The sequence below is a fragment of the Scyliorhinus canicula genome, chromosome 2, assembly GCF_902713615.1.
Source record: "Scyliorhinus canicula chromosome 2, sScyCan1.1, whole genome shotgun sequence".
Lineage (NCBI taxonomy): Eukaryota > Metazoa > Chordata > Chondrichthyes > Carcharhiniformes > Scyliorhinidae > Scyliorhinus > Scyliorhinus canicula.
This window is the reverse complement of record NC_052147.1, coordinates 27389235-27413456: the sequence shown is the minus strand read 5'-3', so window position 1 is coordinate 27413456 and position 24222 is coordinate 27389235. Positions and strand designations below refer to the sequence as shown.

General features: G+C 51.9%; 1 long non-coding RNA gene across 1 annotated transcript in view; it reads left to right on the top strand.

Moving 5' to 3' along the window:
- Positions 1–23494, top strand: part of LOC119962361 — a 32678-nt gene extending 9184 nt beyond the window's left edge. The window contains exons 2-3 of the long non-coding RNA XR_005459842.1: positions 20897–21023; positions 23092–23494. This is a non-coding gene — a long non-coding RNA (uncharacterized LOC119962361). The remainder of the gene's footprint in view (positions 1–20896; positions 21024–23091) is intronic.
- Positions 23495–24222: the final 728 nt, after the last annotated feature.

The following is a 24222-nucleotide window of genomic DNA, read 5'->3' as shown; positions in this document are numbered from 1 at the left end:
TGCCCTTTATGAACCCATGCTGCGTCTGCCCAATGGGACAATTTCTATCCAGATGCCTCGCAATTTCTTCCTTGATGATAGATTCCAGCATCTTCCCTATTACCGAAGTTAAGCTCACTGGCCTATAATTTCCTGCTTTCTGCCTACCTCCTTTTTTAAACAGTGGCGTCACGTTTGCTAATTTCCAATCCACCGGGACCACCCCAGAGTCTAGTGAATTTCGGTAAATTATCACTAGTGCATCTGCAATTTCCCTAGCCATCTCTTTTAGCACTCTGGGATGCATTCCATCAGGGCCAGGAGACTTGTCTACCTTTAGCCCCATTAGCTTGCCCATCACTCCCTCCTTAGTGATAACAATCCTCTCAAGGTCCTCACCTGTCATAGCCTCATTTCTATCAGTCGCTGGCATGTTATTTGTGTCTTCCACTGTGAAGACCGACCCAAAAAACCTGTTCAGTTCCTCAGCCATTTCCTCATTTCCCATTATTAAAACTCCCTTCTCATCCTCTAAAGGACCAATATTTACCTTAGCCACTCTTTTTTGTCTTATATATTTGTAAAAACTTTTACTGTCTGTTTTTATATTCTGAGCAAGTTTACTCTCATACTCTATCTTACTCTTCTTTATAGCTTTTTTAGTAGCTTTCTGTTGCCCCCTAAAGATTTCCCAGTCCTCTAATCTCCCAGCAATCTTTGCCACTTTATATGCTTTTTCCTTCAATTTGATACTCTCCCTTATTTCCTTAGATATCCACGGTCGATTTTCCCTCTTTTTTCCGTCCTTCCATTTTGTTGGTATAAACCTTTGCTGAGCACTGTGAAAAATTGCTTGGAAGGTTCTCCACTGTTCCTCAACTGTTCCACCATAAAGTCTTAGCTCCCAGTCTACCTTAGCTAGTTCTTCTCTCATCCCCTTGTAATCTCCTTTGTTTAAACACAAAACACTAGTATTTGATTTTACTTTCTCACCCTCCATCTGTATTTTAAATTCCACCATATTGTGATCGCTCCTTCCGAGAGGATCCCTAACTATGAGATCATGAATCAATCCTGTCTCATTACACAGGACAAGATCTAGGACCGCTTGTTCCCTCGTAGGTTCCATTACATACTATTCTAGGAAACTATCGCGGATACATTCTATAAACTCCTCCTCAAGGTTGCCTTGCCTTGAAGGGGGGAGGAGGAAGGAAGGCGGGGAGGAGGAAGGAAGGGGGGAGGAGGAAGGAGGGGGGGAGGAAGGAAGGGGGGAGGAGGAAGGAAGGGGGGGAGGAGGCAGGAAGGGGGGGAGGAGGAAGGAAGGGGGGGAGGAGGAGAGAGGGGGGGTGTGGGTACCGGCCTTCAGAGGGAGGGGGGGTGTGGGTACCGGCCTTCAGAGGGAGGGGGACGGGGTGTGGGTACCGGCGTTGAGGGGGGGGGACCCGGCGTTGAGAGGGGGGGACCCGGCGTTGAGAGGGGGGGGTTGCGGCGATGAGGGGGGGTTGCGGCGTTGAGGGTGGGGGGTTGCGGCGTTGCGAGAGATGGGGGGGTGGCGTTGGAGGGGGGTAGGGGTGGTGGGGAGGGGGGTAGGTGTGGTGGGGAGGGGGGTAGGGGTGGTGAGGGGGGGTGGTTGGGGTGGGGGCAGCGGCTTACAGAGGGCGGGGGCGATGGTGCGTTGGCCCCGGGCATCCGTCACCCCCCCTCTCTGCACGCCGCTGCCCCCAAACCCCCCCCCATGCCGCAACCCCCCCATGCCGCAACCCCCCCGATGCCGCAACCCCCCCCATGCCACAACCCCCCCGATGCCGCAACCCCCCCCGATGCCGCAACCCCCCCCGATGCCGCAACCCCCCCCGATGCCGCAACCCCCCCCGATGCCGCAACCCCCACCCGATGCCGTAACCCCCCCGATGCCGCAACCCCCCTCCCCGATGCCGCAACCCCCCTCCCCGATGCCGCAACCCCCCCCCCCCCGACACTGAACGACGTCAACCATCATCAATGGTTGACGCCGTTTTAAAGCTACTCTGATTTTCGCCGACGTGACCCGTGGCCACGTCGGTGGGACTTCGGCCCATCCGGGCCGGAGATTTGTGGAAACAAAAATATAATGAAATCCCGCCGGCGCCAGCTGTTTTCAGAGGCTGCCGGCGGGATTTGCACAACGCCGGTTTTTGGCCGGTCAGAGAATAAAAAACCCTGCGGGAGCGGGATTAACGCCGCTGCCGGCCGATTCTCCGACCCTGCGTGGGGTCGGAGAATTTCGCCCCAGATGTGTCTCCTGGAAAAGTGCTAGCTTACTGTGTGCGCTGTCTGTCTGTCTTTTATACAGACCTCAGCTAACCGATGACTCAAAAAATACCTTAACTTCAAAGAGAAGAATACAACGTATCCTATCGTGATTCTGGAAGGGAGGAGAACGAAAGGAGAAAAGTAGTAATTATTCATTAACACGCTTAGTTAGTGCACAAGTGTGACCCAGAGCACTTGGCTGCATTTTAATTAGGCATTCCACTGATCGCTCTGTCCTCATACTCTACTTTGCTCAATATTAACTCAAAAAACAAGAAACCACGGGTGGGATTCTCCATTGGCTGACGGCAAAATTGGGAAATGCGATTGGGCGGAGAATCGGTTCCAACGGCAAAAAGGTGGCGGGCACCGATTTGACGCCAAGACACAATTGTCCGTCACCTCAACCTCGACGTTAATGCGGTCCGGAATGCAGGTACAGTAAACAGATTTTATATATAACTAGCGGGCCCGACCCGCTATTCTCCGGGGCCTCCGCCTCCGATGGGCTGAGTTCCCAATGACACGGTTCACTTGTGCTTTTAAAAATCATGAAACCAGCTATGAGGGAGAGAGAGGAGGTGGGACACGCAGAGGAGCGACCGTGAGGTGCCGGGCCGGACACTGGCCATGCTGGCTGTGATGGTGGGGCCTCTGCCAGGGAACAGGCCTTGTGGCCAGGATGACCCCCCCCGATGTGACTGGGGCCTGGCGGCAGGCACCTCCCACCCGGCCTCCACCCGCCACAGGGCACCACTCACTGGCAACGCCCACTGTCGCCCCTACAAGGGCACTGGGCGGGGGCCGTAGAGCATACCGCTGGCAAGGGAAGTGCCTTCTCGTTACTCATGCCATCAGGGATGGGAGCCAGGGCCAGTCCCCCTCCCCCCCACCCCCCGGTGCCGAGCAATGAAGGGGCCAGAGGTGTGGAGATGGGGAACATGTGGGGGCAGTGCCCCCAAAACGAACCAGGGCTACCTTGTAGCCCGGTGGACTTGGTTGGGCATGAGGGTACACAACATGCTAACATATCGCTCTTTCACCCCCTGCAGCCAATGGATATTGGAATTCAACCAAAATGGTGGCCTTCCTGCCAGTCGAGGAGGAGGAAGCTGCAGCAGCGGAGTGTGCAGTAGCAGAGCATGTCCCAGAGGAACAACCGGCAGCCGACCAGGATGGAGAGCCGGCTGAGGAGGAGGAGGAGTTGCAAAGAAGGCCCACATGAGGGCTCATGTGTACCAACAGCCCCTGTCATTCGAGGACCAGCTGGAGCGGGCATGCCGTTTAACACTCCAGCTGAGCAGGATGACAGTGCAACATTTGCTGAATCATGGCACACCTTTTTTTTAAATTTAGAGTACCCAATTATTTTTTATTCACATTAAGGGGCAATTTAGCTTGGCCAATCCACCTAACCAGCACATCTTTTGGGTTGTGGGGGTGAAACCCACGCAGACACGGGGAGAATGTGCAAACACCACACGGGTACTGACCCAGGGCTGAGATTCGAGCCCGGGTCCTCAGCGCTGTAGTCCCAGTGCTAACCACTGCGCCACTGTGCTGCCCAGATCATGGCATACCTGGCACCGCAGGGGTATGGGAGAAGTCTCACCCGCTCCCGGTGGCCGTCAAAGTGATGGTCGCCCTGAACATTTACGCAACGATTTCCTCCCAGGCGCAGAGTGGGGACCTCTTTCTGAGGGCCGATGCAGACTCGATGGGCTGAATGACCTCCTTCTGCACTGTAAATTCTATAATTCTAATAACTGTCTGGGGTCTCACAGAACTCGATGCACAGGTGTATCCGCGCTGTCACGGAGGCCCTGTATGCCTAGTCGGCTTAATACATCCACGTCAATGTGGACCGAACCTACCAGGCTGCCCAGGCAGCGGGGTTTGCCACCATCGACGACATGCCCCGGGTCCAGGGGGTGATCGACGGGATGAATGCCCCCTATGAGCACTTATAGATAACAGGCAGCTCTACATAAACCAAAAGTGGTTCGACTTGATGAACGTGCCGCTGATATGTGACCAGCAGCTCTGCATCTTGCCCATCTGCTCCTGATACCCGGGTAGCGTGCACGTCACCTTCATCCTGACATACTCAACGGTTCCTGGCACCTTCAAGGTGCACCCTGGGGTGAGAAGATGGCTCCTGGGCAACAGGGGCTATCTGCTGGGATTGTGGCTAAACATGCCTTTCTGAGGCCACAGCCCACTCGGAGACCTGCTGTCACGACGGCCACACAGCAACCAGGAGCATGATCGAGCAGTGTTTCGGCCTCCTGAAGATACGGTTCAGGTGCCTGGATTGCTCGGGATGGGCCCTCCAGTATGACACTGAGATGGTCGCCTGCACCGTGGCAGCCTGCTGTGTCCTTCACAGCAACTTCACAATATTGTGCAGCAGAGGGGTGACATGCTGGAGGAAGAGAATGAACGCCTGGCCTCGTACAATGAGGAGGATGCGGGGGAGGGGGAGATTGGGAGGACATGGAGCCCTGGAAAGCACAGGAGGCCGGACAACGTGTGCACCAGGGCTAATGTGGATGGGACACTCTGTACAATCCTTGGTTCACCAAGGTAGGTGGGGGGGGGGGGAGAAACTGGCCTGGAGCATGCACCCCGCATCCCTTCCCCACATTACCCATCCCTCCCTGGCCAACAACTAACTGCAATCTCCTCCATGATACATACCTGCCGCACTACGGCCGGGGGGTGGGGGGGCTGGGCTGGCAGTAACACCGGGTCTAGTCCACTGGCTAGAGGATGATGACAATCCACTCTGCAATGAGCTCTGGTGCTCCGAATCGTACAAGAACATCAGACCTTTGCTCATGGCACTGTAATGGGCCAGGATTTAGAGAACCCCAAAGTGTATCATGGAGGTCACCTGACCCACAACTTTTAATAGATTGTGGTATGGGGAGCACACGGCCCACTCTACAGGTGTGGTACAGCAGAAATGGAAAAGTATTTTTTAAAACAAAACAGTGTTTATTCTATGAACTCAAGCTAACCTTTTTAAAACGTACAGTGAACATCTTAGCAACCATTAATTCAAATACAACCTCCAAAGAATACAACACTAAGTAATCCTTTAAGCTTTCCTTTTAACATCCATAAGACTTAAAATACCTTTTACCAGAAGCACATTAGGTTCACATTCACTACTGAGAACATTTATAGTTCTGAATTCACCAAATGATCAAGAGATAGTCTTTTGATGGCAGAGAGATCAACAGTATACCTGCATGGTCTGGCTTGAGCTCCAACATGGAAAACGAAACTAAAACACACCCTGCAGCAAACAACCTAAAACAAAAGTAAAAAGCTGACAGACAGCCCAGCTCCACCCATTCTCTGACATCATTGCAGTAGTAAACACCCATTTCTTAAAAGGTACTCTCACATGACAGTAGCACTTTCCACCGTCCACCTGGGTAATCTTGGCATGCTAGATGGCCGTTCCATCACACGGTCCCACCAAATCCCTGGTGTTACAGTGGTGGGGAGCCCAGGCCACCCACAACATCTGCCCATTTATCCCCCTCCTGCCCCCCCCACTTCCTGCACCCCCCCTGTGGCCAGTCCACCTCTCACACCCATCTGACAGAGCATCGAGGCAGGTTGTAAAAGGTGTTTAATGTGGCAACATATATACAAGGGCAGCTCGGTGGTGCAGTGGTTAGCATTGCTGCCTCAAGGCGCCGCAGCCCCGGGTTCAATCCCGGCTCTGGGTCACTGTTCCCATGGAGTTTGCACATTCTCTCCGCGTCTGCGTAGGTTTCGCCCCCACAACCCAAAGATGTACAGAGTAGGTGGATTGGTCACGCAAAAGTGCCTCTGAATTGGAAAAACATAATTGGGTACTCTAAATAAAGAAAACCAGATATACAGTCATACCCTAGGTCGTATCGCTAAACTGTGACCTGTACCCATGCCAACTTAAATGGTGTCTAACTTTCTGGCCTTATGGAACCTAATGATATGTATAGGTGGATCCCCGGACAGCACACCGGGAGTGGAGGCAGCCTGCTGTGATTCCTGCCCTGCGGCCTGGGTTCCCGGGCAGTCTTCTCAGGGCGACCGGGCCTGGATGGGCCTGGCTGCTGCTCTGGTGCCCCAGGTGGTGTGGCGCCACCCTGTTCTGCTCGCTGCACACCAAATACGCCAGCGACAGGATGGGTGGAATCCAAGATGTTGCGGTGTTCCGGCACCTCCTGTGCAGGAGTCACAGGCACCAGCCCCCTCCTCCTCCCTCGCGGTGCCCGATGGTCCCGGGGCTACTCCATGGGCCAGAGTTACGAGCAAAGCTATCCCCTGAAGTGCCCCTGCCACCTGGCGATCCCAGTACTGTTGGCCCGCTCTGATCTCGACCAGGGTCTTCACACTCGTGGCCATCGAGCACAGGGAGTGGACCATATCCATCTGGGACTGCACCACATCACCCATTGACTGTGCCACCAATGTCTGGGTCTGTATCATATTAGCCAATGACTGCGCCAACTCCCTCTGGGACTGGGCCACCTCCCTCTATGTCTGCACCACATCGGCCAGCGGCTGGGCAATGCCGCCGATGTTCTCAACCTTGGCCCGCTGTGACTGGGCCACACTCAGAAGCGCTGCTGTAATTTCCGGATGGCTCGGCCAAATGTCTGCCTTTGAGGCGTCAACCCTGTCCTTGGGCCTCAGCCAGTGCCTGCACAGAATGCCCTAGGCCTTGGACATGCTGATCCATAACCACAAACCCTCATCCCCAATGTCTCCACCACGGACGCCACCCGTGCTTTGTTGGCCTGGGTAGCACGCATGTTCCACACCACCTTCTGCTCCTGAATGCGGTAGGCTGCTCTATCTCACCTGCAGGTGCTGGAGATGCTCGCCGACAACCCCTGCTGTAGTCCCTGGCTCTGCAACTGCATCTCCATAATTAATGGGACTGTCTGTTCCAGGAACCTAAACCCCATCTAGACGGCACCTCGGCCCTGAAGTTGGCCTGCCCTCTGACTGTCTTCCCCGTCGGGTGTTCCTACCTCCACCTGATGCACCGGATCAGCTGTGCGGTGCGCACCGGATTTTTTTCCCAGAGTCTCTTCACTAAAGTACTGGCCGAGGTGAGTGTCTCTGGGATGGTGGAGGGTGTTGGAGTCAGCTGCGACAGGAAATCTGTGTCAACGTCGGGTTAGAGCTTTGGGTCTCGGGTCGAGGGCTGCCGGCCGAGCTGCTCTCCTCGCTGCTCTCCTCGCTGCTCTCCTCGCTGCTCTCCTCGCTGCTCGTCTCATGGTGGGGCCTCTGGCTGTGGCGCTGGCTGGAGACGGGGGACACCAGTTGGATCTACCCCATCACCGGCACGTCCTGCAAGACACAAGACAAGACACATGAGTTGACAGCGGGCCAGGAGTTGGTAGAGCGGTGAGAGTGAGGATGGTGTGGGGGTGGTATAGGGTGAGGATGGTGCTGGGATGTGGTTGGGGGGGGGGAGCGGTTGAGAAACGTGTCACGGGGAACCGCTACTCAGCAGGGTCTCACTTCCTTGCCCGCGGCCAACCTCCACTCCAGCGACCTCCCTTCCCTCGGAGCTGTTGGCCACATCCAGGTCCCTCTGCTCTGCCATGGTGAGGAGCCGTGTGTCTAACAGGCCCCTCCAGTTTCCTCTCGCTCCCAGCGGTTACGAGCGACCTTCTCCTGAGAGTGGGGGTGGGAGGGGAGGGGGAAACAGATCAACAGTGTTAGACAGTCTGATGCATGCAGCCCAGGGGGTGGATAGCTGATGGCCTCACTGGCCAGGGCACCTGGCCATGGCGACCCGTATGGGTACCGGCATGTGGTGCAGGGTACAGGAGGGGCGGGGGGCATCGGGTTACGGGTTTGTGGGGCGGGGGCTGGTGCCAGAGGCACAGTGTTAACTACTCATCTATCCTGAGGGGGTTGTGCAGTTTCTTGTGGCACTGTTGGCCGGTCCGGACGGTGTTGCTCACGGCGCTGACCGCCTCTGCCACTTGCGTAGCGACTGGCAGCGGCTGGTAGCCTCCTTCCTGGCCAGGATACAGGGTCATCCTCCTCTCCTCCACCACGTACAGGAGGGTCTGCAGCTCGCCGTCCATGAAACGGGGTGCCGCTCTCCTTGCTGCCATCTTGTTGGCTGGGATGGTGTGTGTGGGGAGTGAAGTGCGTAGCTGCGGCTGCAGCTTATCAGCCTCCTGAGTGTCAATCTCGGACCCGGTGAATCTGACACCGTTTCTCATTGGAATCGATTGAGTTCTAAGTGAAAATGAAATGAAAATCGCTTATTGTCACGAGTAGGCTTCAATGAAGTTACTGTGAAAAGCCCCTAGTCGCCACATTCCGGCGCCTGTCCGGGGAGGCTGGTACGGGAATCGAACCGTGCTGCTGGCCTGCTTGGTCTGCTTTAAAAGCCAGCGATTTAGCTGAGTGAGCTAAACCAGCCCCTGGAAGCCCCAGGAAGGGAGAATCCCGTCGCAAGTTTCCATTCAGCATCAATATTGAGGTCAACAGTTTCAGAACATTACCCCTGCTCCTATTTTGTCTTGGCCAATATCAATCCACCAGGCAACATCCTATAAACAGATTACCTGGTAATCATCACACTTCTAATTATGTGTGCAAATTGGCCACTGCGATTCCTACATTACAACAGTGCCGACGTCTCAAAAGTACTTAATTGGCCAGGAAATGCCTTGATGAAGCCTTGATCGTTTGGTGAACTTTTCAAATTAATGTGACCATCAATGGTGAAAATTCCCTTGTGGAATACTATGGAGGGAAACCTTACCAAATTACACGTAGATGTTTGGTAGAACAGAACTTGAGTATTGCTGAAAAAGAGAGACATGTCAAAGCTTTTCATCTTGCACTCATCAGGACACTGATGGGTTGAGGCGTTGCCATGAAAAATGCACCAGCTGATGGTGACTAATAGATTACTGCCATGCATTATTTGAATTTTAAACCAGACAGCTGGACCCTGACTGGTTAAGGCACTGGTCTGATTAGTCAGTACATTGTCTCTCCACAGATCTTGTCTGACCTGCTAAGCATTTCAGACATTTTCTGTTTTATTTCTGATTTCCAGCTATATTTTTATTTTTCTGATCACCTTATACAAGAATATGTTCTGTGTCAAGATTAAGTACAATTAAAGGAAAGAAAGATTTATATCATGTTGGCCCTGATCTTGTATGCCTCAATTAAGTCACCTCTTAACATTCTTCTCTCTAACGGAAACAGCCTCAAGTCCCTCAGCCTTTCCTCATAAGATCTTCCCTCCATACCAGGCAACATCCTGGTAAATCTCCTCTGCACCCTTTCCAATTCTTCCACATCCTTCCTATAATGTGGCGAACAGAACTGCACGCAATACTCCAAATGCGGCCGCACCAGAGTTTTGTACAGTTGCAACATGACCTCATGGCTCCGAAACTCAATCCCTCTACCAATAAAAGCTAACACACCGTACGCCTTCTTAACAACCCTGTCAACCTGGGCGGCAACTTTCAGGGATCTATGCACATGGTCACCGAGATCTCTCTGCTCATCCACACGACCAAGAATCTTACCATTAGCCCAGTACTCTGTCTTCCTGTTACTCCTTCCAAAATGAATCACCTCACACTTTTCTCCATTAAACTCCATTTGCCACCTCTCAGCCCAGCTCTGCAGCTTATCTATGTCCCTCTGTAACCTGTAACGTCGGATTAGATAGAGTGGACTGTGAGAGCCTTTTTTCTCGGATGATGATGGCTAGCACGAAAGGGCATAGCTTTAAATTGAGGGGAGATAGATATAGGACAGATGTCAGAGGTAGGTTCTTTACTCAGAGAGTAGTAAAGGCGTGGAATAACCTGCCTGCAACAGTAGTGGACTCGCCAACACTAAAGGCATTTAAATGGTCATTGGATAAACATATGAATGATACAGTAAGGGAATAGTGTAGATGGGCTTTAGAGTGGTTTCACAGGTCAGTGCAACATCGATGGCCGAAGGGCCTGTACTGCGCTGTAATATTCTATGTTATAACTTCCGAGTTCCTCAGCATTGCATTTAGGGGGCACTCCTATGGTGCGCTCTTATTTGTAATCCCTCTGGAAGATTCCCACGTAAGGATTTACCCGGCAATAACCCAGAAGCGCTAACGTCCTCTGGACAATTCCACTGCCCTTGGAAGCATCTGACAAGCAATTTACATTGCTAAATTCAATGGGTCTGCTAGTTTACCCTGATAGAAAAAAAGATCTAACACCAGAGTATCTATTTAAGCACCCAGACACAGCCTTGCACGGGACCCCCTGTACAAATATATCCCCCCCCCCTCCTCCCTGACCTGACCTGGAAACCCATCCATCCCGGCCTGATCCAACTTGGCCCCCTCCCCTCGCCCAACATTTCCCCTCACCCAACGTGATCTGAACCACCCTCCCCAGTCCGGCCTGATCTGACCCAAAACCTCTCCCTTCCCCCACCAACCTGACCTGAACCCCCTCCCCCCCCTCCCCGGGCCTGACACCCCCTTCATTTGCTATTTGCAAATGGGTCTTTCGCTAGCCCCCACCCTGGGTCTGACTCCTTCTCCCTCCCCCAACCCCACACAGGGTCTGACACCTCCCTCACACACAGCGGATCTGACCCTCCCTCCACAACACCGAATCTGACCCCCGCCCCACCCTGACACCCTGTATTAACCCCCACACCAGGTCCGGCTCTCCCCCTTCCCTCAACTTTATAACTTGCCTGCTCCCGGTAGATTGTCCCTTTAAACCTCCCCTTCATGGCAGCTACTGCTGTAAAAGGGGGGGGGAGAGACTCACCTCTCTATGCCCCCCACCCCCCCACCCCCCATCCGTTACTCCACGGCAATCCTGCTGGCGGGGGGCTTTGCTGCTCCAGACTGAGTGGGGAAGGTAGGGCGAGACAGTGGCTTTGAAATTACAGCGCAAGAAAGTTTGACGGGGGGTAGCAGTCCGCGGGAGATTACCACTCTGCGGAAGATAGGGGCCATCAATTGTGTCTTTCTCCTGATGTTGCACTGTCGTGTCAGCAGAGATTTTGTACTCAAACCTCTGGGGTGTGACTTGAACCGACGACCTCCTGAAATTGTGTAAGTGCTACCAACTGATTCATGGATAATGAGTATGTTTAGAGTCCCCAATTGGTTTGCTGAAAGGCAATAAAACAGCTTAACTAAGTAAATTTAACATAAATTATTCATATTCGTAACAACTGCCAATTAGCACTTATGAATATGAAGTGTTGCTGCGTTAAGGGCGCTATATTACCTGTGCTATTAATGGCCTACCACAGTAGTGTACCAGACCAGAAATGATCATTGTCAGGGCACTCCACTGAAAAGAAAACACAATTTTAGTGCAGAGGTTTTAACTCAGAAACATCACACATAACTGGTGGAGAGAAATTCTATGCAAGTACTTTAAGAATTTGTCAAACATGCTGGCAACAGTAATTCCAAATGTGAAACTCTTATTTCCATTAACCATGCTCTTTTTCTCAAAAACGATCATCTCTCATATTTGCTGATGCTTTCCTTCATGGTCTCCTTGGGTTGTGTAATCAACACGTTCGGTTTCTAAAACAAAATGCTAAATGGATCAGTGGGTGAAGCTCTTTGCTAGGCATAATACTGAGCAATACATAAAATGCATAGATTCATAGGATTCCTACAGTGCAGAAGGAGGGCATGCGGCCCTTCCAGTTTGCACCGACCCCCTGAAAGAGCACACCATCCAAGCTCACTCCCCACACCCTATCCCAATAACCCCTTAAGCTAACCTACACACCCTTTTCGGACACTATCGCCAGGATTCTCCATTTGGGAGACTGGATTCTCTGAATTTGAAGCTATGTCTGCTGCATGTGTCTAGTCTTACAACCAAAAAGCCGGCACCGCCCCCGCACCGATGCTCCGCTCATTGCACCATACAACCTGACACTGGCTGCGTAAGGGCCCAGCCTGCTAGATAGTGTCGCCCTGTAACCCTCCTCACCACCCCTGGCCTATCCCCACCAGTGCCCCCAGCCCCAGCCAAAGCCCCCCCCCCCCCCAGCCAGTGGAACGGCTCCCCCCCCAACCCCGACTGTGGAAGCGCTGGACACAGTCCCCGAAGACTGTGATGACACGCGCCCCATGCAGTTGGGAAGTCAGCCCATCTGGGGTGGAGCATCAGGGAGGGCCTCAGGTGACGTCCTGAGGCCGTCCCAATGGCGTGCGTTGCACTTGGCGATGAGGCCATTTTGAGGGGACAGAGCCCCCGAAAAATGGCGCCACCCCGATTTCGGCGGCAAAACGGATTCTACGGCCAATTGCCGAATGTGATTTTGGCATCGGCAATTGGAAAATCCAGCCCTATGTTCTCCCGCCGAAGCTGAATTGCACTAGTTTTACCATCCCCTTGTGCTTGTAAAGCAGGATGTAATTCAGTGTTCCACGCCATGCAGGTTTATGCATGGTGTGGAATACGAGTGCATTCCCAGGCAATTGGACCTCCATCGTTACGACGGATTTGCATTTATTTCCATGATCTTGCTGGCGTGCGGTGTGGACTTGTTCACGCCGCCAGCGAGATGTCAGAGTACCGATCCCGATTTTGCCCTGATGCCCGATTTTCGTCCCATCAAGGAAAGCATCCTGGGCAACCCGCGGACAGAGAATCCCGCCCTAAGCGGCAATTTAGCAAGGCCAGTCCTACCTAACTTTCACATCTTTGGACTGTGGGAGGAAACTAGAGCACCCGGAGGAAACCCTGCAGACACGGGGAGTAAGTGCAGACTCCACACAGACAGGGTCCCAAGGCCTGAATCGAAGCCGGATTCCTGGCGCTGCGAGGCAGTAGTGCTAACCACTGTGCATGCCACGTTCGGGAAGGTTACAGGTTTGCTCCCTATTCTGTGCCGGGTTACCTGATCTGAGCCGGAGCAGTAGGAAAGAAAAACTTGCAATTATATCGCAACTTTCAGCACCACAGGGCGTAGCATAACGCTTTGACACCGAATGGGTCCTACAATGTGGTCACTGTTAAACTGTAGGAAACACAGCAGCCAATTTTGGACGTAGCAAGTTTCCACAAACAGCAATGTGATCATCTATTTTCAGTGAAGTTGGTTGACGGATAAATATTAAACAGGACACCAGGGAGTACCCACCTGCAGTGGTGGAGGTATAACCTTTCTTGGATTGTTTTGAGATATTACAAAAATATTCTACTGTCACTGATTGAGTAAAACCGAACAAAATGTCCAATTTTTCTCACTGTGTCAGAGAAGTACAAGGCAAAATGCTTGGGTTTTATATACCCGAGTGGAGAGGGATGTATTTAAAACCAACTAAATATTATTGCAATTTTTAAATTGGATGATGTACTTTGAAACTGTATCCAGCCCATAATAAGGTTTAAATTGCACCAATTACAGAAGAGTATGCGGAAAAGCAGTCAGCTACATAATTTGTGTGTGAAAACATTTAGAATAAACATTGATATGGGGGAGTCATGAATCACATTCTGTTTCACTTACCAATGGAAACGAAGATGTTATTGCAAGTATAAAGCAAGGGAGACCATTTTAACCTCGCAGCAACAATCAATGGGATGTACAATTAGGTGAGATGTGATGCAGACGGCCGATTTGATCCAGCCGGTTTAGCAGCCGAGTGAGTAAGGCTAAAATAATTCCCAGGGTTTCGTCCAGGTTTCTCGGATGTTGGTTAAAAACATGGGTCAATAGTCTGGAATTTCTTCAGTTACAACTGGAGTGGGAGTGAAATGTTTACATTAGGCTCCTATTTGAAAGTTACATTAATTGCAGTGTGTCCATTCAAATGGATATTATGGGATGGATTCTCCGCTGCCTACCGCCCATAGAGGGGTTCCCAATCTGGCGGAGAATTGAGGGTCGAGCTAAAACTGGTCGAGCTAAAACTGGAATCGGGGCCCTGTTCCGATGCTCCACTCCCCTGCCGGCAGCATCACCAGCTACTCGCCCCGCGGGAGGACACAAATGGGTTACTTGCACCCATTTGAATGCGATTAACGGGCTGGAAGCCCAATTTTTGACACCCCCGTGATGCTCCAGGCCTCTCAGTGTGATACAGGCGGGCGTGGATTGGTTCAAATATTTCCAATCATGGCCCTGGTGCAGTGGATCCCAGGTTGGGTCATGGGGGAATATTTGTAATGTAGATGCACCCTGACTTTAATCGGAGCATCCCCCTCCTCCTTACAATGCAAGTCCTGCTCCCCCAAGCCCACCCCTCCCATCAGACCTCCCCATTGGAGCTCCATCAGAGATGCCTAATGGAGCCTCCCTCATAAGATCTCCGATGTGGAGATGCCGGCATTGGACTGGGGTGAGCACAGTAAGAAGTCTTACAACATCAGGTTAAAGCCCAACAGGTTTGTTTCAAACAAGAGCTTTCGGAGCGCAGCTCCATCCTCAGGTGACATAAGATCCCCACAGAGAGCTCGGCTCCATCAGAGGTTCCTGTCTAAAAGCAGAAGAGCAGTCCAGACAGGGCGTTGGAAAATTACCGCATTATCTTTCATAACATCTACTGCCTCAGACAGAAGTGCTCAAAGCAACAGCTGCTACAAGTGTCCAAGGCTTCTTGAGGTGTCAGTTGGGAGCATCTGATGGGAGGTGTCTGACAGGGGGTCTCTGTTGGGTGTCTCATGCGGGATTTCTGATGGGGGGGTTTCTCTTCAGGATATGATGGGGAGGGGGTCTAATGGGGGTTCTGGAGAAGGTCTCTTATGGGGGAGGTCATGTGGGGGGTTGGGTCACCCTCATGTCTGCGTGCTTTGGGGAGGGGGCTGACCCATTATTCCCATGGTATTGAGGGGGAGGATGCCCTTACTTGTCATTGGGGGGGTGGGGAGATTTGTGTTGTGCAGAGAGTGTGTCCTGCAACCGGACTTCGGTATCGGGCCGCCCACTCAAAATGGTGGCCCGATATCGGGATTCCAACAGAATCTCCCGAGCTCTCCGCCATGCATAAATCTGCATGGAAAAGAAGAGGGAATTACATAATGTGCCCTGTTCCTAATATCAGCGGAGACCTGGGGTGATTCTACTCTGGCGGGAGAACAGAGGGCGGGATTCTCCGATTACCGATGCCGAAAACGCATTCGGCGATTGGTCGGAAAATCCCTTTTGATGCCAAAATTCAGGGCGTGCCTATTTTCGGGTGCTCTGCCTCCTCAAACGGCGTCATCGGTGAGTACGCCGCACGCCGTTGGGGTGGCCTCAGGACCTCACCTGAAGGCCCTTCCCCGATGCTCCACCCTCGGTGGACCAACGTCCCGACGGCACGAATCACTTGTGGTCTGCTGACTGTGTCCAGTGCCACCACAGTCGCGGGGGCCAGGGGAGCCGTTCCGCTGGTGGGGGGGGTCTTCGGGGCTGGCGAGTGGGGTTACAGGGGGGCACTATCCAGCAGGCCAGGTCCATGTGTGGCCGGCGTCATGTTGTGCAGTGCTGAGGGTCGCCGCCGTGTGCATGTGCGGCCACGGACCCGTCAATTCTCTGCCTGCAGCTACAGGGAATGCTGGGGATTTTATGTGCACATCTGCTAGCCCCCCCCCCCCCACCCCCCCCGGGCGGAGCATCAGTGTGGGGGTGCCACCAACTTTTCCAACACAGGACTAGACACATGCTCCGGACATAGCCCCAAAATCGGAGAATCCAGCCCTTAGTATCCTGAATGGAGAATCATGGGTGAAATTCTCCGACCCCCTGCAGGGTCGGAGAATCGCCCGGGACCGGCGAAAATCCCGCCCCCGCCGTGGCCGGAATTCTCTGCCACCCGAGAATTGGCGGGGGCGGGAACCACGTCCCGCCGATCGGCGTGTCCTCCGCACCGATCGGCGAGCCCCCTGCGGCGATTCTCTGGCCTGCGATGGGCCGAAGTCCCGCCGCTGAGAGGCCTCTCCCGCCACCGTGGTTTTAACCACCTCTGGTGGCGGCGGGATCAGTGGCACGAACGGGCCCCCGGGGTCCTGGGGGGGGGGGGAGCGGGACGATCGGACCCCGGGGGGTGCCCGCGATCGGGGCCCACCAATCGGCCGGCGGGCCAGTGCCGTGGGGGCACTCTTTTTCTTCCGCCGCCGCCAGGAAGAGAACCCCCTTACCGCGCATGCGCCGGTGGTGACGTCAACGGCAGCTGACGCACCGGCGCATGCGCAAACCGGCGAAGGCCTTTCAGCCAGCCCCGACGCCGGCCGGCGGACGTTCAAGGCCGTTGGCGCCGGTTTTGCTGCCAGTTGGCGTGGCGCCAACCACTCCGCCGCGGGCCTAGCCCCCAAAGGTGCGGAGAATTCCGCACCTTTGAGGATGCCCGACGCCGGAGTGGTTGGCGCCACTCCGCTACGCCAGGACCCCCGCCCCACCGGGTATTGGAGAATCCCGGCCCATGTCCTAAATATCATCTGTGAGAAGATTGGCTTAAATAGTCCAAGCAATAGAAACATCAAATGTATAGTGCAGAAAGAGGCCATTCAGCCCAGAGTCTGCACCGGCCCTTGGAAAGTGCACCCTACGCAAGCCCACACCTCCACCCTATCCTCACACCTCCAACCAATTCCCATAACACCAACTAACCTTTTTGTTTTGGACACTAAGGGCAATTTTAGCACAGCCTAACCACCCTAACCTGCATATCTTTGGACAGTGGAAGGGAACTGGAGCACCCGGAGAAAACCCACGCAGACACGGGGAGAACGTGCAGACTCCGCACAGACAGTGACCCAAACCGGGAATCAACCTGGGACCCTGGAGCTGTGAAGCAACTGTGTTAACCACTGTGCTCCATGCTGCCCACATTTATCCTCACAAAATCAGAATGCAAATACAGGTGAATGTAGTAACCAATGTTAATTACATTTTGTGATCCATTTAATTTGAATTCATTTCATTTAAATATTTTGAAAAAGATATTCAACAATAATTAACATCTGAAGGAATGTTACTCCACACATTTGAAAGTTAATTTTATGAGGTTGTTGTAATTAAGACTTACTACTACATAAAAATACAATTACACTGGAATGGACAAGCCCGAACATTTTCTGGTGAGTTTAGTGGTTTTATGTTGGATAAATGTGGATGCTAGAGATATAAAATAAAAACAAAAGCCCTCGAAACTCTTAACAGGTCTGGCAGCATCCGAGGAGAGAGAAGCAGAGTTGAAATTTTGAATCCATTATGGAGCCTGGATTCTCCAATTTGGAAACTATGTCCCCATGCCGGCATGGGAACGGTGAAAACTGGCGCAAACCGCCCACCGATACCCCGCTTTGCTGGGGGCTAGCAGGGAGGCAGCATAGAGAACCAGGCTCTAGCTGCCGATACAGCCTGGTGAATTGCCGGGTCCATGGCCACGCATGTGCATGACAGCGGCCGTGCCGTGCTTCCTGGCAGATGCCGCTTGTGGACCCGGCCCACGAAATAGTCCCCACCTTCAGCTGGCTCGCGCGCTCCGGTCCGCCCCACCACAGTGCCCCGAGCTCCGAATAATGTCCCCCCTATCCGCGGATCGACCCTTCCCCGACTGTGGCGGCGCTTGACTGAGTTCGCAGCCGCCATGCTGAGTTCTGAGTTCCTGACAGATGAGACCATGAGAGACCAACGCCGCCGGGATCTCAGCCAGTCGGGGGCAGAGCATCGGGGTGCAGACCTGAGACAATAGCTTCAGGCCTGGACAGGTGGCATGGCATACATGGACAGTACGCCGCTCTGGAGGGGTTGGAACATCATGAAAGCTGCATCGCCCCCATATTTGTCAGGAATTTAGATTCTCTGGCCCGTGGCCGCACACGATTCCGGCGTCGGTGACCGGAGAATCCAGCCCCAGATCTTTAGGAAAACAAAGGTAGTTTTAAGGAATTTATATTTGTATTGGTAAACATTAGAAATAAGGGGCTGGATTCTCCCCTACCCGGCGGGGTGGGATGGAGTGGCGTGAACCACTCCGGCATGGGGCTGCCCCAAAGGTGCGGAGAATCCGCACCTTTAGGGGTCAAGTCCTGATCCTGAGGGGCTAGGCCCCCGCCGGAGTGGTTGGCGCCCCGCCGGCTGGCGTGGAAGGCCTTTGGGCCAGATGGCCTACTCCTGTTCCTAGTTCTATTGTTCTGATCTCTTTCACTCGGTTTGCTGGAAGAAAAGCCATACTTTGGGATAATGATTAAGAAAACAGATGCCGGAAGCCTAATGTCCAGCTAGTTAAAGACACTACAGAAATGAAGAGACTTTTCCAAGAAGTCTGGAGTTAACGGAACAGGTGAATCTGGTAACCAGAACAGATTATTGTTCAGTAAAGTCACAGAGAGATGTAAAGATATTGGATGGTGCGAGGCCAGAAAGATATCTGCAGCGGTGTTAAGGTTTGTGAGTGATTGCTACAGTTTGGGAGACATTGGGCGAAATTCTCCGACCCCGCCTAAAATCCCGCCCCCACCGTGGCAGAGATTCTCCGCCAGCCGGGAAGTGGCGGCGGCGGAATCTCGCCACTCCGATCAGAGAGGCCCCTGCGGTGATTCTCCGGCCCGGATGGGCCGAAGTCCCGCCGCTGGGAGGCCTCTCCCGCCGCCGAGGTTTAAACCACCTCTGGAACGGCGGGATCAGCGGCGCGAGCAGGCCCCCGGGGTCCTGGGGGGGCGGAGGACGATCGAACCCCGGGGGGTGCCCCCACGGTGGCCTGGCCCGCGATCAGGGCCCCCCGCTCAGACTCCAGGCCAGTGCCCTGGCTGCACTATTTTCTTCCGTGGCCGCCACGGCCTCCGCCATGGCGGAAGCGGAAGAGAACCCCACATCGTGCATGCGCCGGCAGTGACGTCACTGCCGGCGCATGCGCCGACCGGCGAAAGCCTTTCGGCCAGCCCCGCTGCCGGGGGCGCCGGTTTTTTGCGCTGGTCTTCTGGTGCCAACCGCTCCGGCGCGGGGCTGGCCCCCAAAGGTGGGGAGAATTCCCCACCTTTGGGGAGGCCCGACCCCTGAGTGGTTGGCGCCACTCCCCTACTCCAGGACCCTCCGTCACGCCGGGTAAGGGAGAATGCTGCCCATTATTTGAAATAATTGCGGCAATCGGTCGCTGAAACTCGGAGTTTGTGTAAAAGCCCGAGGCCAAGGAAAGCTGAAGGGAGAGGTTTAAAACCTGAAAGCAAAACCTTGCTGGAAGCAGTGGAGAGAAAGCATAATTTAAAAGAAGATTTGAGAGTGCGACTTTTGAAAGGGGAATTTGAAATCGCTCGTGGAAGCTGAAATTCATTGAGACCAGGTAGCTTACGGTATAAGAATTGTCTGGGGAATTTTGGGGGGAAATCCAGAAACATTCACTTAGATTCAGAGAGGTGTGTGTCTCACCACCATTATCTTGTGTGCTTCAAAGGGACTTTGTATGTTAATGAGACCACTGTGGCATAAGATATTCTTTGTAATCTGTGTTAATCTTGTTAATCTTAAATTCTCTGTGTAATTGTTAAGCTAAGGGGAGGAAGTAAAGGGGTTGTGTATCATAACCCAATTTTTTCATGTTTAATAAATGTGTTTTTCTTTTTGCTAAAACTAATTAGTGGTCCTGTTACGTTGTTCCTCCATGTTTAATTTTTTAAAAGGCAAAGGCTTTTGAGCTAAGGTTCCGTTCTAGATCCTACTTTCCAGTTACAACATTGACTGGAATCATGACAAAATCCCCAAATTTAAAGTAAGATCTAGTTATCGACCAATAACATCTGTTTCAAGCAAACAAAGTGTTATTGGACCCTCCGGCTTCTTCCATTGTTGGTGCTTTTCCTGAGCTTTCTTCGGTTAATTTATTCGTTCATGGGATGTTGGCATCGCTGGCAGGGCTAGCATTTATTGCCCATTCCCGAGGGCATTTAAGAAACAACCACATTGGGCAGCACGGTGGCACAGTGGTTAGCATTGCTGCCTATGGCACTGAGGACCCGGGTTCGAAACCCAGCCCCGGGTCACTGTCCGTGTGAAGTTTGCACATTCTCCCTGTGTCTGCGTGGGTTTCACCCCCACAACCCAAAAGATGTGGAGGTTAGGTGGATTGGCCACGCTAAATTGCCCCTTAATTGGAAAAAATAATTGGGTACTCTAAATTAAAAAGAAAAAAGAAACAACCACGTTGCTGTGGGCCTGGAGTCACATGTAGGCCAGACCTGGTAAGGATGACAGATTTCCTTCCCTAAAGAACATTAGTGAACCAGATAGTTTTTTATGACAATGGTTTCATGGTCATCATTAGACTTTTAATTCCAAATTTTTATTGAATTCAAATTTCACCATCTGCCCTGGAGGGATTTAATATCTACTAACCGCAGCACTTTCCCTGCTGGGAGCCCCTTTCTCTTCCCTCTCTTTTTAACATGACTAAGACCTTTTACAGTCCCCGTCCCTTTTTCGTGACTCTTCTTTTGGAACTTCTTCTTGTCCTCTGCTTGTAACACTTCCTTTGGGACCTCTTCCTGTCCCTTCTCCTTTTGGAACTTACAACTGTCCCTTGCCTGTAAGGGCACTGGTCTGCAACGGCACCACTCCCGGTCAATTGATCCGGGTTTTTGCACCACTTGTGCTTTCTGCACAGATCATCGACCCAAAGAAGTCAACCTGCTGAATTGCACATGTGCAGCCCTCTTCTGGCCTCTGCATTGCACGGGTACTCCAGGGTTTGTTGGGACTTGGAGATGCCGACCCCGCCTCTCGCCTAGAAGGTAAGCTGGCTTTGATACAAGTGTAGTGAATGGAAGGGGGTCTCTTCTTCTGAACTCTGAAATGTTAATAATAATAATCTTTATTGTCACAAGTAGGCTTACATTAACACTGCAATGAAGCCCCTAGTCGCCACATTCCAGCGCATGTTCAGGTACACAGAGGGAGAATTCAGAATTCTCAGCTGGTACGGGAATTGAACCTGTGCTGCTGGCCTTGTTCTGCATCACAAACCAGCTGTCTAGCCCACTAAGCTAAACCAGCTAAACAGCAACTAAATTCTCAGTGGGAAGCTGTTCTATGTGGAGTGGTTATTCCTTCAACAGGGAAAAGCTCATCACCACCATGTCAGCACGAGTGAAATATCGAGACTGTACTATATTTGTCCTTTTGCATTCATCGCTATTTGTCACTACGTTTTTGATGCCAAATCCCTGTTGGATTTAGTTTAAAGTTGATGTTAGATTCATAGTGCTGTACCAGTGAACAAAAAACCACAACGCCTTATAGCGTGTCCAAAGGTTGACATGACTCTGGCAACATGAGCTGACGTACTGCAAACAAACGGAAAGGGGAACTGCTGACAGACCCGAGTTAACGTCATCCTTTTTTTAGGGGGCTACGTTTAATCAAGCTCACAATTGAGACTTGGCGTAACCGCAGGCCACGTTAAAATCAAGTTGCCGTCTCTCAATTAAATTCTAACTTGCTGAATGAGTATCTGGCTAGCCGAGTAAGTTGTTGCCTGCAGGTGGCAGCAATACACTAAGTAGATGAATTCATCGTCGTCACTATGTGTCAACGAAAAAAGAATCCATTTGCCTGTGCTGCAATGAAGTCTACAGCAACACGCCAAAATCTTTGGCGAGCCTCATTACAAAGCCCTAAATACTTATACCACATGGCTTAGGTTATTCTATTCTCAAATTTCTTTATAATTTGAGACGGAGAGAGCTTATCCATTTCACAGGCATGCCGGGATGGCAGACCATCAGTAGATTGGTTACATTGTACCTTTCTATTTCCAATAATAAGGCCGCTATGGCTGAAACGTGCACATCCAACATGACAGATCAAATTCAATGTGTACCAGGCCTGACAATGAATGTATGACCAGGAGTTTCATTTATATAACAGAATCCTGTTGATTTGAACATCACGGGCTGGATTCACTGTTTTTTTAGGCTAAGTGCCGACGCCGGGGTGGGAACTTTGGCGTTTTACGATGGAAAAATCAGTGCTGAACCCTCACCAATCCTGCGACTGGTGAGGGATTGGCAGCCACGCCAGGTACAACTCCTGGCTCCCACGATATAAACGGCTGGAGGATGGCCGGGTCCGTGGCCGCGCATGTGCACGGTGACGACCTGCAGTGGACGTGCCGTAAAACATGCCGCCGGACATGCGCAGACCCAACCTGCCAAATACTGCCCCCCTACCCATCCCCACCAGTCCCTCCAGCCCTCGTGGAAGCACCCCCGGCCAGCAGCATGGCTCCCAGCCGACTGTGGCTGCGCTGGGCACAGTCCGCAGCTGCCACGCCGGGTTCTTGACTGTTGACACCACAAGTGAAGCACGCCATCGGGAACTCGGCCTATCGGCAGCGGTGAATCGCAGAGGCCCTAGAGGATAGAGGGCAGGCCCGATAATGATATGACAACGGTACTTAAACGCCAGGCGGCGAGTGACGCATTTACCAAATTTTTGGGGTGCTGCAAGATTCCGATTTGCCGTAAAACCGGAACCTACCGCGATTCTGGCATCAGAGGCTATTCTCCGCCCAATCCCGTTTTGCGTCGGCTAACGGTGAATCACACCCCACATTTTTAAAATCTGTGCTCTGCAGAATTAGGGGGAGTTTTTGATTCAGGGAGGAGAATTTAAACACAATGTTAACGGAACTCCCCAAATTTACTCCATGTTTCTCGGCACTTATTTGTGCTACCTGATATTATTTCCGATAGTTGTGCTAATACTTTGCTTTACCATCCCATGTTTTGCTGTTACTATGTTGGGTGAAGGTGCAGTCACAGCCAAATGTTTTGGCCTTTTCCTTATTTCTACTTGCAGCAGCTGACACTTGACTGGTATCCAATGTTGAAGAAGAACAAAATCTGCAAAAGAGAGGATCAGCATCGAGAAGACAACACAGCAGCTGAAGAATGGTTTCAAGGCATTTGTTTTACCATCGGAGAAGCAGAGAAAATCACAGATGTAGAGAAACATGCTCCAAAGGATCCCTAAAACAGAAACAGGCCTCCAAGAGGTTCCCAACTCCATCTGACAGATTATGTTCTAGCCACTGTTAATTGCCTAGTCAAACTCTGAGAGTAAGGCTCTTTCTGACATTTGCATGTAAATTATCTATCCCCAACACTCTAAAATTGATGACTACTAGTTTGATGTTGATGCTGGGATTACAGTAAGAAGTCTTACAACACCAGATTAAAGTCCAACATGTTTGTTTCAAACACTAGGCCGTTCTCCAAGGCGGCCTTCAGGACGCGCGACAACGCAGAATCGCCGAGCAGAAACTTATAGCCAAGTTCCGCACACATGAGTGCGGCCTCAGCCGGGACCTGGGATTCATGTCGCATTACGTTCATCCCCCACCATCTGGCCTGTGCTTGCGCAATCCTACCACCAGTCCTGGCTTGAGACAATTCACACCTCTTTAACCTGGGATTACCCCTATCTCTGGATCTGTAAAGACATAATTACCTGCTAATGCTCGCATTCTAAGCATTGTCTGGCATCTTTGAATTTGTTTATATATATATGTTTCTGGAACATACCTCTTCATTCACCTGAGGAAGGAGCAGTGCTTCGAAAGCTAGTGTTTGAAACAAACATGTTGGACTTTAACCTGGTGTAAGACTTCTTACGGTGCTCACCCCAGTCCTACGCCGGCATCTCCACATCATGCTGGGATTGAGTTCCACTTAGGGCAGAATTAGTGACCTGGGGCCAAATGATTTTTAATACACACTTTAAACATAATCCTTGATAAATTTAAGAATGGCAACTTGATGAATACAGAAAATGGATTATCACGACATCTCTGAGGAATCAGATTTTAGATTACTGGGAACGATTTGCAAAAACAATAGATGGTGCAGAAAGTCCATGAATGGTAATCACCGTCAGGTTTCCACCTCCGCTCCTTTTTGCTTCCCCAGGTCAGGTGCAGAATTTCTGCTG